At 39.0% G+C, this 13,812-nt stretch overlaps 1 protein-coding gene across 1 annotated transcript in view; it reads right to left on the reverse strand.

The window, feature by feature from the left end:
- The window catches only part of PLPPR1 (phospholipid phosphatase related 1), a 341,929-nt gene extending 330,778 nt beyond the window's left edge, over window positions 1-11,151 (reverse strand). The window contains exon 1 of the mRNA XM_074283023.1: window positions 10,845-11,151. The gene's annotated coding sequence lies outside the window, so the exon portion shown is untranslated. The remainder of the gene's footprint in view (window positions 1-10,844) is intronic.
- Between the last annotated feature and the right edge of the window lie 2,661 nt (window positions 11,152-13,812).

Genomic DNA, 13,812 nt, shown 5'->3' on the forward strand with positions numbered 1-13,812 from the left:
GAAACAAAAGGGGCCTTAGAGGTCACTGTCCAAGCCCTGTTTGCATGTATGAGGAAACTGAGAGTTAGAGAAAAACAACTTACTCACATGCTGGATGTTTTAGCACTTAGATCTACACAATAACATTCTAATATCCCTTGTGAGTATTATTTTTAATACAGACACAAAATAACAGATTTTATTCATTAAAAAATTTTAAAGTGACTATAATAGTCACAACAGTAATTTTATTTATTATCAGACTTGTACATTTTACAAACTAAAAACCCAGTTTGTCATTTGTATACTAAAATTACAAAAAAAAAAAAAAATTTGTGTTGGGAAAGAGGGAAAGGGAGGTATGAACTTTTGAATAATAACTTTTTCCCTGATAAGATTGATGGGCATGATGGTACCACCCATATTTTATAATGAGAAAATCAAGTGCTAACTGACTTGATCATTGTTAAAGGGCTTAAAAGTCTTAAAAGCCACATTCAAATCCAGATTCTAGACCTATAAATTCAGCATTCTTGTGCATTATGTGGGTATATGTCTTCAAGAGATGACATCTTAAGCATGAGGGGGGATATAATAAAGTAAAGGAAAATAATTACACGATTATTTTTCCTGTTACATGTTAATGCCAATTGGTGAAGACCAAATTATTTATTTTACTACTATCTTTAAACTAAATACATTGTAATATTGCTATGCAACTGATTTTTTCATTTTATTTTATTTTTTAATTAAAGCTTTTTAATTTTCAAAACATATGCATGGATAATTTTTCACCTTTGCAAAACCTTGTGTTCCAATTTTTCCTCCCTTCCCCTCACTCCTCCCCAAGATGCAAATAATCCAATATATGTTAAACATGGTAAAAGTATATGTTAAATCCAATATATGCATATATATTTATACAATTATCTTGCTACAACAAGAAAAATCAAATCATGACCAAAAATGAGAAAGAAATAAAATGCAAGCAAACAACAAAAAGAATGAAACATGCTATGTTGTGAGCTACACTCAGTTCCCACAATCCTCTCTCTGGATGTAGACGCTGTCTTCATCCCAAGATCATTGGAACTGGCTTGAATCATCTCATTGTTGAAAAGAGCTTCATCCATCAGAATTGATCATCGTATAATCTTGTTGTGCAAATGATTTTTTTTAAAATTCAAAGGCAATAAACAAGTGAAACTAAATTTCGAAAACATCTTCATGAGGCGAGGGGGGCAATTATATTTTTAAACAAAGTCAATGTGGATCTTATCTCCTATTTGGGTGCTTAAACATACATTTCTCTTTATCAAAACAAACATTTTATCAGCCTGATGAAGTGGATAGGAAGTTAGCCTGCTAGTTATGAAAAGTTGTTTGGGATTCAAGCCCTATCCCAGACAAATTCGAAAAGTTCTAGAAAGGAAAGAAAGAAAGAAAGAAAGAGAAGAAAGAAGAAAGAAAGAAAGAAAGAAAGAAAGAAAGAAAGAAAGAAAGAAAGAAAGAAAAGAAAGAAAGAAGAAAGAAAGAAAGAAAGAAAGAAAGAAAGAAAGAGAAGAAAGAAAGAAAGAGAAAGAGAGAAAGAGAGAGAGAAAGAGAGAAAGAAAGAAAGAGAGAGAGAAAGAGAGAGAAGAGGAGAGGAAGGAAAGAAGAAAGAAAGAAAGAAAAGAAAGAAAGAAAGAAAGAAAGAAAGAAAGAAAGAAAGAAAGGAAAGAAAGAACAGAAAGAAAGAAAGAAAGAAAGGAAGGAAGGAAGGAAGGAAGAAGGAAGGAAGGAAGGAAGGAAGGAAGGAAGGAAGGAAGGAAGAAGGAAGGAAGGAAGAAGGAAGGAAGAAGAAAGAAAGAAAGAAAGAAAGAAAGAAAGAAAGGAAGAAGGAAGGAAGGAAGGAAGGAAGAAGGGAAGGAAGGAAGGAAGGAAGGAAGGAAGGAAGAAAGAAGGAGAAGAAAGAAGAAGAAAGGAAGGAAGGAAGGAAGGAAGGAAGGAAGGAGGAAGGAAGGAAGGAAGGAAGGAAGGGAAGGAAGGAAGGAAGGAAGGAAGGAAGGAAGGAAGGAAGGAAGGAAGGAAGGAAGAAAGGAAGGAAGAAAGGAAGAAAGGAAGGAAGGAAGAAAGGAAGGAAGGAAAGAAGGAAGGAAGGAAGGAAGGAAGGAAGGAAGGAAGGAAGGAAGGAAGGAAGGAAGGAAGGAAGGAAGGAAGGAAGGAAGGAAGGGAAGGTCAAGGAAGGAAGGAAGGAAGGGAAGAAAAAGAAGGAAGGAAGGAAAGAAGGAAGGAAGGAAAGAAGGAAGTAAGGAAGGAAGGAAGGAAGGAAGGAAGGAAGGAAGGAAGGAAGGAAGGAAGGAAGGAAGGAAGGAAGGAAGGAAAGGATGGAAGGACAAGAAAATGAAATTTTAAAAAGACAAGATGAAAAAGGAAAGGGAAAAGAAGGGAAGGGAAGGGAAAGCGGCGCAGGGCCCGGCAGAGCGGCCAGGGAAGGAAAGGGGAGGAGAAGGAAAGAAAAAATCTTCAATGAAGAGTAAGATCCTTTGAAAATAGTAGATATTTAATAACTTTTAACTGTATGTTTTTTTTAGGAATAAATACATTTTCTTGTTTTCCTTTACTCTTTAAAAACAAATAAGTTCATTACCGAATAGGGTGTGCTTTAAACACATGATTAAGTAGCATATTAAAGTGGAGAAAAAACTAGACATTAGGTCAAGAAAAACCTAGATTTGAATTCTTGTCTTTGACACCTGTTAGTTCTGTGACCCTTGATTCCCCTTCATTTGTAAAATAGGAATAATTCTTGTAGAACCTACTTGGAATCATTTCAGTGGCAATAGTTAGCATGGAGAAGCAAAGTCTTAAAAAAGACAATTTTCTTCAGGTATTTGAAGTTCTGCCAGGTGGAAGAGAGAGCAAACTTGTTATGTTTTGCTCCAAAAGACATAATCAGAAGAATGAGTGGATCTATTTACAAGGATCAAAGGAGGTCAAATAGCTAAAAGCCTTTATATATTTAAAAAAAAATTCTATCATTTTTGTTCCTGTCGAATTTTAAATGTTTGTTCACTTTCTTCACTCAAGGTGTCTTTGACTTGCCCTTCATTTTTACCCTTTAATATCATCCTTTTAATACTCCATTGATTAGTCAATAACACTTTTGGCTTACTTCCCCATAAGCTTCTGAACCAGGAAGATCTGAGAGATGCTTGAGCACAAAATGCAACTAGTTCAGGCAGTTATTCTGAGTTTTTCTTGAACTGATCCCTCCTTTGAACTCAGCAGGGATCTGATCTGTTTTCTAGAAGGGGTATTTAGAAAGGATTTTAGAATAAGTCAGCATCTTCCTTTCTGATTCATTACTAAGCTACTCTAGATATAGGCTTTTAGGAGGCTATTATTTATCTACTCCATTTAAATAAATGAAAATCTGGTTATTTGCTTCTTTCTTCTGACCATCTAAAAATAAAAACCCTTAACATTTTAAATGCCTCTCTATATTTGACAGTCCTAGATTTTGCATCCATTAAAAAAAAAAAAAAACCCTGCCCATATAAAATGACAGGAATCTAATAAGAGGGATGTTGGTGTTTCAGTTAAAGATTCTATTTTATTTTAAAATAACTTGAGATTTGACATTTTTATTGGACTGCTTCAATAATTTTCTTTATCTTATCTCTACATAAGAAGCTGGGCACCATTAGCTTGCTGCCAAGCTAAGTGAATATTTGATGAAAGTACTTAATAATGGAGTGGGGCTGTCTTACATTTAGGTAAAATAAAATCTGGTAACTCACTGAAATGGATCGCCCTGTGATTCTTTTACTCCATTTTCCCTTGAGTGAAACCATTGCTGGGTTTCATGGCAATAATCCTAGTTAGAGAAGATATCAAAGTCTTACTTCAGGTGGGCTTGTGGGGTTCACTTATTAAAAAAAAAGACTTTCAGCATGCTGAGCAGAAGATGGAACTATCCCAATGAGTGACTTGAATTTTCTTTAAAAAGATTACCTCATCCATTAGCCCAAGGTCTAAGCCTTTCACAAGGACAACATGTCATTCTTAAGTAGAATTCTAGAAGCAGCTTCTAGGATCCTATGAATCACCCCATTAGTATAGTAGATTTATTCATTACCCAAATATTTTTATCAGTGTTTTATTTTTCAGTGCCACCTTAGAGAAAACCTCTCTAACAGTGAAGGAAAGGGGTGATGGTTCAAGGAAGAGAAAAGATCAGAAAAGCCTGAAGAAGATGGCATTTGAACTGCCTTGAAAGCTAGAAAGTAGTCACTTTGTAGACTTGTCTATCTTTCTATATCACTAAAGATATGATTCTATTTTACAGATGCGGAAATTGAAGCTCATATAGGTTAATTGATGCATCCATGATCACACAACTAGTAAGGAATTGAGCTTTGATTTTGCTGCCTCCAAATTATTCATTATTTCACTTGATTTTCAATAGGGCTGGTTTTAGGAAAATTGAAGTAAGGCCTTAGTGATCCCAGTTTGTGTATGTTGTTCTATTGTTTCAGTTGTGTTCAACTCTTCAAAATCCCATTTGGTATTTTCTTGACACTTTTTAGAGGGCTTTGTCATTTCCTTCTCTGGATCATTTTACAGATGGGGAAACTGAGGCAAACAAGTGAGTTGCCCATGTTTACATAGTGTCTAAGAGCAAATCTGAACTCAAAATCTTCCTAATTTTAGACTAAAAGTTCTATCCATGGTGTTAACTAGCTGCCCTTAAGGCACCCTAAACTTCTCATTATTTATCAATTCCCTGATTTTGCCATCCTTTCAAGTATTCAGTATTCTGGGTTTCTCATCTCAGGAAAGGAGCTTATTCATTCATTACAGGATAAATGATTGCTTCAGATTTGAAGTGCTACTTCCCCATAGGTCCATTCCTATATGGAAATAAAAATTGAAGTTAAAGGAATGAATCTTAGGTGGAAAATCAATAGGAGTGGGAGGATTCAGGAAAAAAAAAGAGCAAAATGAATTATTTTGTCTAAGCACTGGTTTTCTTGTTATCCCTGAAATCTTGTCATATAGGCAGTTGTATATTTCCACTGTGTTAAAGCGTGATACCCCTATTGAGGAAGTGGGGCATTTGTGTTCCTATGTTGTTGACCTCAGAGATTCTTATATACATACATCTTTTTGCCTCTGGCTCCAAAATTGGTAATCCAGACATTTGCCTTAATAATTTAATTCTGAACAGACACAGACTCAATTCCATCATAGTAAGATGATTTATTTTGGCTCCTTTATTTAAAAAAAAAAACACAATTTTTTTTTCAGATTCCTGATTCTTTTACCTAGAAAAAATACACAATCCTAGAATGTGACATCTTGCAAATGATCAAAAGTAAAATAGAAATATTAGAACACATTTTATGGTATCCTGAGGGAAGTCAATCATCTTCATCTACAACCACTGATATAAATGAACAAAGTTGGACATATCTTGACTGAGGTGCAAGCTGTAGTTGAGTGTCTAAGGAATGGACTTTCAAAAAGATTATTTAATTATTCAGCTTTAAAAAGGGGACATCATTTCACTGCAATAAATCCACTGCAAGAAATGACATGATAATAGCCTTTAAGTATCTGATGTGCTTTCTTGTAAAAGAGGTATAATCAAATTGTTCTGTTTGGCTTTGTAGGCACTCTTCACTCTGGCTCCCTAGCCTGGGTGGACAAGCCAAGATGGATAGCCAAAAGAGGTAAGGATTTTGGTAGTGAACACGTGGGTCTTCTGACCAGGTGTTCACTCGGGAACCAACAAGTCAGGGCATCAAGTCAGAGCATTATGTGAGTAGGTATAATAAGGGCTTTTAAGATTACACGTGGCTGTTCTTGAATGTGCTACTGGTTATTAAGCTATAGATTCAAGAGATCGTGGCCAGAGACCTTTGAAGGCCTCAGAGGAGGCGAGCCGGGTAGAGTTCACACTGCAAAGGTCAGTGGTCAAAGGTACTCTGTTGGGCCTAGGACAGACTAGTAATTGTAACTGCCAGTAACTTTAAATTAAAGAACCTAAGTTGGAGGACAGAAAAACTAGCAATGAATGAATGAACAAAGGAACAAACCAATGAATGAATGAATGAAACACCTTCCTAACAGTTAGATCTTTCTAAATGATTCTAAATGGATTATCTCTAGAGTTAGTGAGTCCCCCCTTCACTTGAAGTGTTCAGGCAAATTCTGCCTGCAGAATTTATGATGGTCATGAAAAAGGAATTTTTCATTGAATATAAGAGAAATCAGATCACATCTGAGCTCTTTCATCTCAGTAATTCTCAGTGGGCCTGTAAGTTAACAATGCTTATTTTTAAACATTAAGTTTAATGTTAGTGACTGAGACTTCAGAGATAAGTAGGTGTCCTTCACTTCTAGACTGGAAACACTTTGAAGGCAGGAACCATCTGGATCTTTGTATGGTCCTAGTGGCTACTCTAGTGCACAATTAAGATTTAATTTCTTTACTTGTAAAATGAGGGGTTTGGACCAGAAAATTTCTAAGATTCTATCTTTTGATTCTGTGACCATACCATTCAGCTGGAACATCCAAAAAAAGCCTCGTTTTTGTTCTTATTCTTTTTGATTGTGAATACAAAAAGTTGTTTAACTTGAAGTATTTAACATGATTATCTTCCCCATTCTCTCACTCACTGAAATTCTTCCATATTTTCTCACACCACCACGTTATCCCATTTCTATTTCATTGGCTGTTTTCATTCCTGACATTATTCTTTTGTCCTTTAACTTCTTGGCACCCGCTGAAGTTCAATTGTTGGTCATTTTTTTATCCCAGCCCCCCTTTTTCTTGCTTAATTAGCTCATTCACTTTCCCATACTCAACTACTGTCACTATTTCCCCAAAAAACTCTTATCTCTGGCCTCTTACTCAAAGCTTTGACTTCTATCAATCATTTCATCAACTGTCTTGAACATCTGACTAATAAAATATCCCATGATCAACTGAAATTCAACATACTCAAAACTAACATAGCTTTTTCAATCCAAAAATAATTTTGCTTCCTAATTGATTTTTTAAAGTGACCTAGAAAATTATCCTTCCTTTAACCATTTTTTGAATATTTAACAGTTTTTCCAAGGTCGAAATTCATCCTCTCCAGTAAGTCTTCCTGATTCCTCCAGACAGATTTCTAATATCACATAGCACCTTATCTCCTTAGGCTCTCATTATATTTTATTCAAAACCATAATTGCTGTATTTGTTGCATGTGTTATATCATTCCTTCTAGAGTATAAGGCCCAAGAAGAAAAGGACCATATTTAATTATTTTTACATCACCAATCACAGTAATTTGCACATATTAGGCACCTAATAAATAATTAATGAATGATCAAATACTCTACAATTTTCAGTCACCCAGACAGGTAACTTAGGAGTTAGATTTTATTTTTCTCTCTTTCATTTCCTACACTCAATGTGTCACCACCATTCCTTCATTAAAACATTCTTTCCAACTATTTCTGTCATTTTATAATTCATTCATGACTAACAGTTTTGCCTCTAAAACATAGCGAAAAGAGCATCGATTTCAAAGTCAGAAGACCTGGGTACTTTTGTGTCTTGGGCAATAAGTCGCTTAAATTCTCTGGGTTTTAATTTCTTCATCTGCAAAATAAGGGATTTGAACTAGCAGTCCAGAGGTCCCTTCCATGTCTTTTATCTCTTATTTTAATCCAGGGCATTATTATTTTATACTTATATTCCTGCAGCAGGTTCCATCTCTGTTTTTGTCCCTTCTCATCTCCCATATATATCTCACATCCTATATATTATTGACATCATGCAAATTTTTCTGAAAACCTGTCACTACTATTTAAAAGAAAAAAATAGGTCATTATTGCCTAAAAGATCACACTCAACACCATCCTGGATTCAAGTCCTTTTGTAATGTACCCTCTTCTCTCCCTTAACCTCTCCAATGATATTTTGTTCACTAACATCACTTCTCCTTTAGTTATGCAAGTATTTTCACTATTCCCCACACATAGAATGATTGTTCTTGCTTTGTCTCATGCTGTTCCCTCTACTAAGAAGAGAAGATATGGATTGTTTTTGTACCCCACAGAGCTTAACACAGTGCTTTGGACATAGAAATTCATTAATAAATGCTTCAATCAAAAATCTTTAAGACTCAATTTAGGTTTGTTATTTTCCCTGAATTCTTCTGTCTTCATTAATTTCTGCTTTCTCTGAAATAAATGCCCATGATATTACACAATTTTGTACTCCTTTATACATTTCCCTGCTTTGCTTTCTGAAGGTTTCAGATATGTGGATCTCATCTCTACAACTAATTTGCAAATATCTTCAGAACAGAAATCTTCAGGAAGCCTAACATAAAGCTAGGCACATGCCACAAACTCAATAAATACTCTGGCTAGAAGGGACTAAAGTTTAATTGACAGATGAAGTAGGAGGAAATATGTTGAGTAGAAGAGAAAAACAGCCTGTGGGATGGGAAAAAATCTTGATTTTTTCTTGCCAACCGTAGCAAGAAAGATGTTGAAAATACTCATGAAAAATAAAAAATAGACATATGTTGACAATTATTTTTAAATTCTCCCTCCTGCCCATCTCAAGCCAGAAGTCCCCCTGAAAAGGTTCTCTAGTTGTTTCTAAATACTTTTAAGCTTCTGTGTTTGTAGATTTCTGAGAAATTTACAGTTTCAGTTATTTTTATGATACGGTATGTGCTTCTCTCTCTCTTTGTCTCTCTGTCTCTATCTCTCTCTCACACACAGAGAGAAAAGAGACAGACAGACAGAGAGAGAGAGAGAGAGAGAGAGAGAGAGAGAGAGAGAGAGAGAGAGAGAGAACAGAGACAGAGAGCTTTTGCAACCAAGGTTTCCTTCATGTGAGAATGATTTTTATTATTAGACCCCTAGCATCTCATCTTCATTTCGATGAACTTCAACTCCTCCTCAAGGGAAATCATGAAAAAATGGAAAGGGTTTCCTCCTTCGGAGAACAGGAATTTCTTCTGTCAAACATCTCTTGGGCAAAGCACCAACTTTCCTCAATTCCTGGGTCTAAAAATGCTCTCTGATCTCAAGTTGGCTTAGCTCTTTGCTTTTCCAATGACTACAATTCTTTACAAATACCATTTTTTAAGGATAAAAAAACCCAGTAAGCTCGTGCCTTCCCATCCTTCCGAATCTACCCACATAAGTCCTTGGCTCAACAAAATAGAAGTTCTCATTGAAAGCAAGGAGCAAGTTTATTAAGTGACAGATGCTGAGATTTGATTGGCTCAACAAAGGTCAATGCTAAATACTGTATAGTCCAAATATGATCATTTAAATCCGTTTTCAAAAATGCGCACCTCAAAGAAAGAGAAGCGATCAATCTCTTCCTTTACCTCCTTGTGCCCTGGCCTCTATTCACAAGCTCATCCTCCCGTGTTATTGAAATGACCCATTCCTCTTCCTTCTGCCAGGCAGCTTCTTCCCATTGTCCCAGTCCTGGAATGCTCTCTCTTCACACACTGACCCAATTTCTACGATTTCAAAAAAAGGTATTGCCTCTGGACTTTCACTCTGTAATAGATATACACCCCATTCTCTCTCTCTCTCTCTCTCTCTCTCTCTCTCTCTCTCTCTCTCTCTCTCTCTCTCTCTCTCTCTCTCTCTCTCTCTCTCTCTCTCTCTCTCTCTCTCACTTTCCCTACCCCCTCCTTTCAGGTGCCTCTTACACGTTAAGGGACCATTACCCTGACCCTTTCCCCTTGTACAGATGCCTAGAAGGTAAGTGCTTATCAAACAGGCTCAGAAAGGTGCTTGAAGGGGAACTGGTTCACCCACAAAGAAAAAGAAGAGACCGAGGACCCTCCTCCAAGATATTCCACACGTGTGGGTGTCACAAACCCTGAAGCGAAGATAAAGCCACATCCTGCGTAGCAGAGGCTAGGGCTGCAGCAGCAGCGGGGACAGCGGCGGCGGCTGCACACCTCTACCCTGGGGAGATGCGGATTCTCCAAGAAGTCGATCGAACCAAGGCTTTTCCTAAGTCATCCTTCATACCCGCTGCTGACCCGCGCCTCACCCTTGTAGCCTCTGACAGGGGCAAGGAGGGAGAAGACCCTCGGCGGCCCCTCCGGGACTGTCCGCCCAGCCCTGCGCCGCCCCGGGCACGCGCGCTAAGACCAGCCCCAGCGAGCGCTGCAGAAGGGGGCGGGAAGTTGGGGAGGTGCCAGGCAGGAGGAAAATCAGAGCCAGCCACTTGTCCCGCGGGGTTCCCTGGAGAAACCCGGACCCTCCACCCAGGCAGGCGAAAGTGCGACGGGAATCATCTGTCTACCTGGAGCAGCGCGCACACGCGAGTGCCCGAGGATGCGCGTGCACTCACTACACGCGCGCACACAGCCACACCAGCACCCACATCCACGGATTCTCATCTCACATATTCACGCATCACACACTATAGATCGCAAACGAATCCAGCCGCCTGCGTGGGTGAGAAAGGGAGAGTTGGGAAGGAAAAGTGAAGCCTTCGAGCCTTCTTTGTTTGCACATTTCCTCAAATAAGGGGAGGGAAAAGTTTATGGGCATTTTAGGGAAAGAAACCCCATAGTTTCCCCTGTCAGGCGGAGACATTTCAGAAACCAAAGCATCTTCCCCCCTCCCTTTTTCTCACCGCAAGGACCTGAGTCTCCATGCCCATCCCCTTTCTGCTCTCAGAGCTCTACACTGTGGGGTTGCCACCTTTTGCCCGTCCGCATCTACCAGCCTCCCGCAGGCATGCAGCCTCCCCCTGCCAGCTGCCCCGAAACGCGCTGCCGCCGCGGCATCCCGAGAGAGCGGCCGGTGGCCGGCTCATTGTGCCCGGTGCTCACCTCCAACCTCCAGCTGCGGATCCCTCCTGCTCCCTGTTCCCTTACACAGCTGTCCGGCTAAGAGTAGCAAGCTCCATTCAGGCTGTTGGCCAGGGACACAGTCCTCACCCAATGCATATCCCGCGTGTGTGTGCAAGTGTGCAAGTGTGCGAGTATGTGTGTGTCTGCGTGTGTGTGTGACTGATGAGAGAGAGAAAGGGGGGGGGGGTCTGGAATATGACGGAGGTGGGTGGTTGATTGCAATTATTCCTCCTCCATCATCCCTCTCTCTTCCTCCTCACGGTTCTTTTTGCACAAGCTCCAGATTTCAGGATCTCCTGTTTGTTTAATAAAAGGAATAGAGGGAAAGGCTGGTGGGGAAGGGGTTAGGGGAGGGGGGGAGGGAGGAGGGCTGCGCATGCTCAGAGGAAGGACACTAAGTGTTCACTCAGGCAGAGAAAGCGAGAGTTGGAGCACAAGCTGTACCCGGAGCGGGGGTTCCCTCTGAGGCCTTTGGAGGTCAGTAGGGGAAATACCTCTGTAAGTGGATGTGTGAAGGAGGATGTGTGCGACCATAACAGGTGTGTGCAGAGTATCAGGGGCCGTGTTGTGTGTTACCACTACAAATACACAAGTGTGTGGGACAACTTAGTACTTAGAGTATGTTGTGTTTGCACGGGACCATTATTAGACTTGAGGTTGTGTGTGTGAGTGTGTGTGAGAGGGAAGGGACAAAGAAGAAAAAAGAAGAAGAAGGAGGAGGAGGAAGAGAAAGAAGGAAGAAGAAGAAGGAGGAGGAAGAGGAGGAGGAGGAGGAAGAGAAAGAAGGAAGAAGAGAAAGAAGGAAGAAGAAGAGAAAGAAGAAGAAGAAGAAGAAGAAGAAGAAGAAGAAAAGAAGAAGAAGAAGAAGAAGAAAAGGAGAAGAAGAAGAAGAGAAGAAGAAGAAGAAGAAGAAGAAGAAGAAGAAGAAGAAGAAGAGAAGAAGAAGAAGAAGAAGAAGAAAAGAAGAAGAAGAAGAAGAAGAAAAGAAGAAGAAGAAGAAGAAGAAGAAGAAGAAGAAAAGAAGAAGAAAAAGAAGAAGAAAGAAGAAGAAGAAGAAGAAGAAGAAGAAGAAGAAGAAGAAGAAGAAGAAGAAGAAGAAGAAGAAGAAGAAGAAGAAGAAGAAGAAAGAAGGGAGGGAAGAAGGAAGAAGGGAGAAGGGAGGAAGGAAGAAGAGGAGGAGAGTAGAGAATGAAATGAGGTTGTGGCAGAGGGAAAGAGACAGAAAATGAACAGAGAGACAGAGAGAGGGTCAGATATACAGAGGGAGTGAGCAAATAGACAGAGAGGGAAATGGAGAAAGAGAGAGAAGGAGGAGGAGACAGAGAGAGCCTGAAACTGTTATGGGTAGTGTATATGTAATTGCTGCTTGTAAATGGGTGTCATGTTGATGAGTCAAAGCTCAGGGTCTATTCAATGTATGAGAGCATTATGTGCATGAGGTATACAATTTATGTAGATGTGATCATTACGTGGAATACGTTGTTGTATCCACCATGTGCTCCTGCATGGAATGTATATGCTCAGCACAAAAGGTTTATAGTGTATTGTGATGTGTGAGACCACTGCAGAGTGCATGTGCTTTCCCACACAAGTTCTTGTTTCTGACCTGCCTTGTAGGAAACTAAATGACAGGGCCTGACTCATAAAAGGAATATAGATCCAGCTCCTTGTTGCTTGATAACTGTCTCATTACAATATTACATCTGAAAAGAGCCTTTCCCATAAATTGTTCACCCACCTCTGCCTTCCTGACACTTAAACATAAAAAAGCTTACTCAAAGTCACCACAGATCTAGATCCAACTAAAGTTTATATTTATGTGACATTGTTCACTGTTTTTCTTTTACCTTTTCCTCAATCCCACAGTGCAATGCATTGACAAAAGAAAAATGCAATCTTTACTTGGGACCTAACATGTGATAAACCTAAAACATCTTCCCAGAGAACAAAAAGAAACCAGACAGTTCAGAATGAAGGAAGAAATTAATAGAAGTAAAGTCCATAATGGTACTACAGTATTATTGCTGTTATTGTTATCATTTTCTATTTTTATAGAATACAAAAGTATTATCTAATTAATCACTGTTATCTAGAGGGCTAATTAAAAAAAAAAAATGAGGAAACCTTCCTGGCAAGCTAGATCCCGATCAACAGTCTCTTTCAACCTCTCTAATAAGGAGCATGTTGTCCCAGTAAAATGAGATAGAAGGCACCTCAAAGGGTAGAGTCCAATAAGAGAACATGAAACGTCTCAATGCCCTGGTAACCTGAGGATAGGACTCACATGGAGAGTCTGCAGAAAGAGTGGAAATAGCCTTGATGCAGTTATTTTGTGAGTAAAGTTGGCAAAATGGAGAAAACTAATTCCTCTGAAGGGTAGTAGAAAGAAATCAGAAGACTTGGTATTAAAGCCTGACTCTGTTACTTACTGTATTTTATATTTGAGTTCAAGGAAGTAAATTTCTTTTCCTGAGCCTCTTTATCATCATCTACACAATGAGGAGGTTGGAATAGAATGATTTCTAAAAGCCTATGATCCTTCCTCAAAAGCTCCAGTTCAATAGTTTGCTCTCCTCTCCATAATTTCCATCTTGGAGTTAGAAGATTAAGAGGAAGCAAATGTTTGATGCAGGAGATCCCCTATTCTTCCTCAACACCTCCTATTCCATAAAGAACTGATTCTTTGGAACTCAGTTTCAGAAAACTCTCCCAGTGCAGATCTTTTTCAACCTTTCATTAAAGATCACCTCTGGGCACTTCCGATATGCCAGGCAGTGAGCAGGTGCCTTTAAGCTGATCTCTGACCCTAGTCCCATTCATCTTCACAATAATAATGCTAAGTGACATTAGAACAGCAGGGCAATTACATTGAACCTAAGATCACAACCTGAAAAAAAGGAAAAAGTGAAAATGTCTCATCTGTACCCCAAGAAAGAAAAGTTGAAAA

This window comes from Sminthopsis crassicaudata, chromosome 1 (assembly GCF_048593235.1).
Source record: "Sminthopsis crassicaudata isolate SCR6 chromosome 1, ASM4859323v1, whole genome shotgun sequence".
In the NCBI taxonomy this organism is placed as follows: Eukaryota; Metazoa; Chordata; class Mammalia; order Dasyuromorphia; family Dasyuridae; genus Sminthopsis; species Sminthopsis crassicaudata.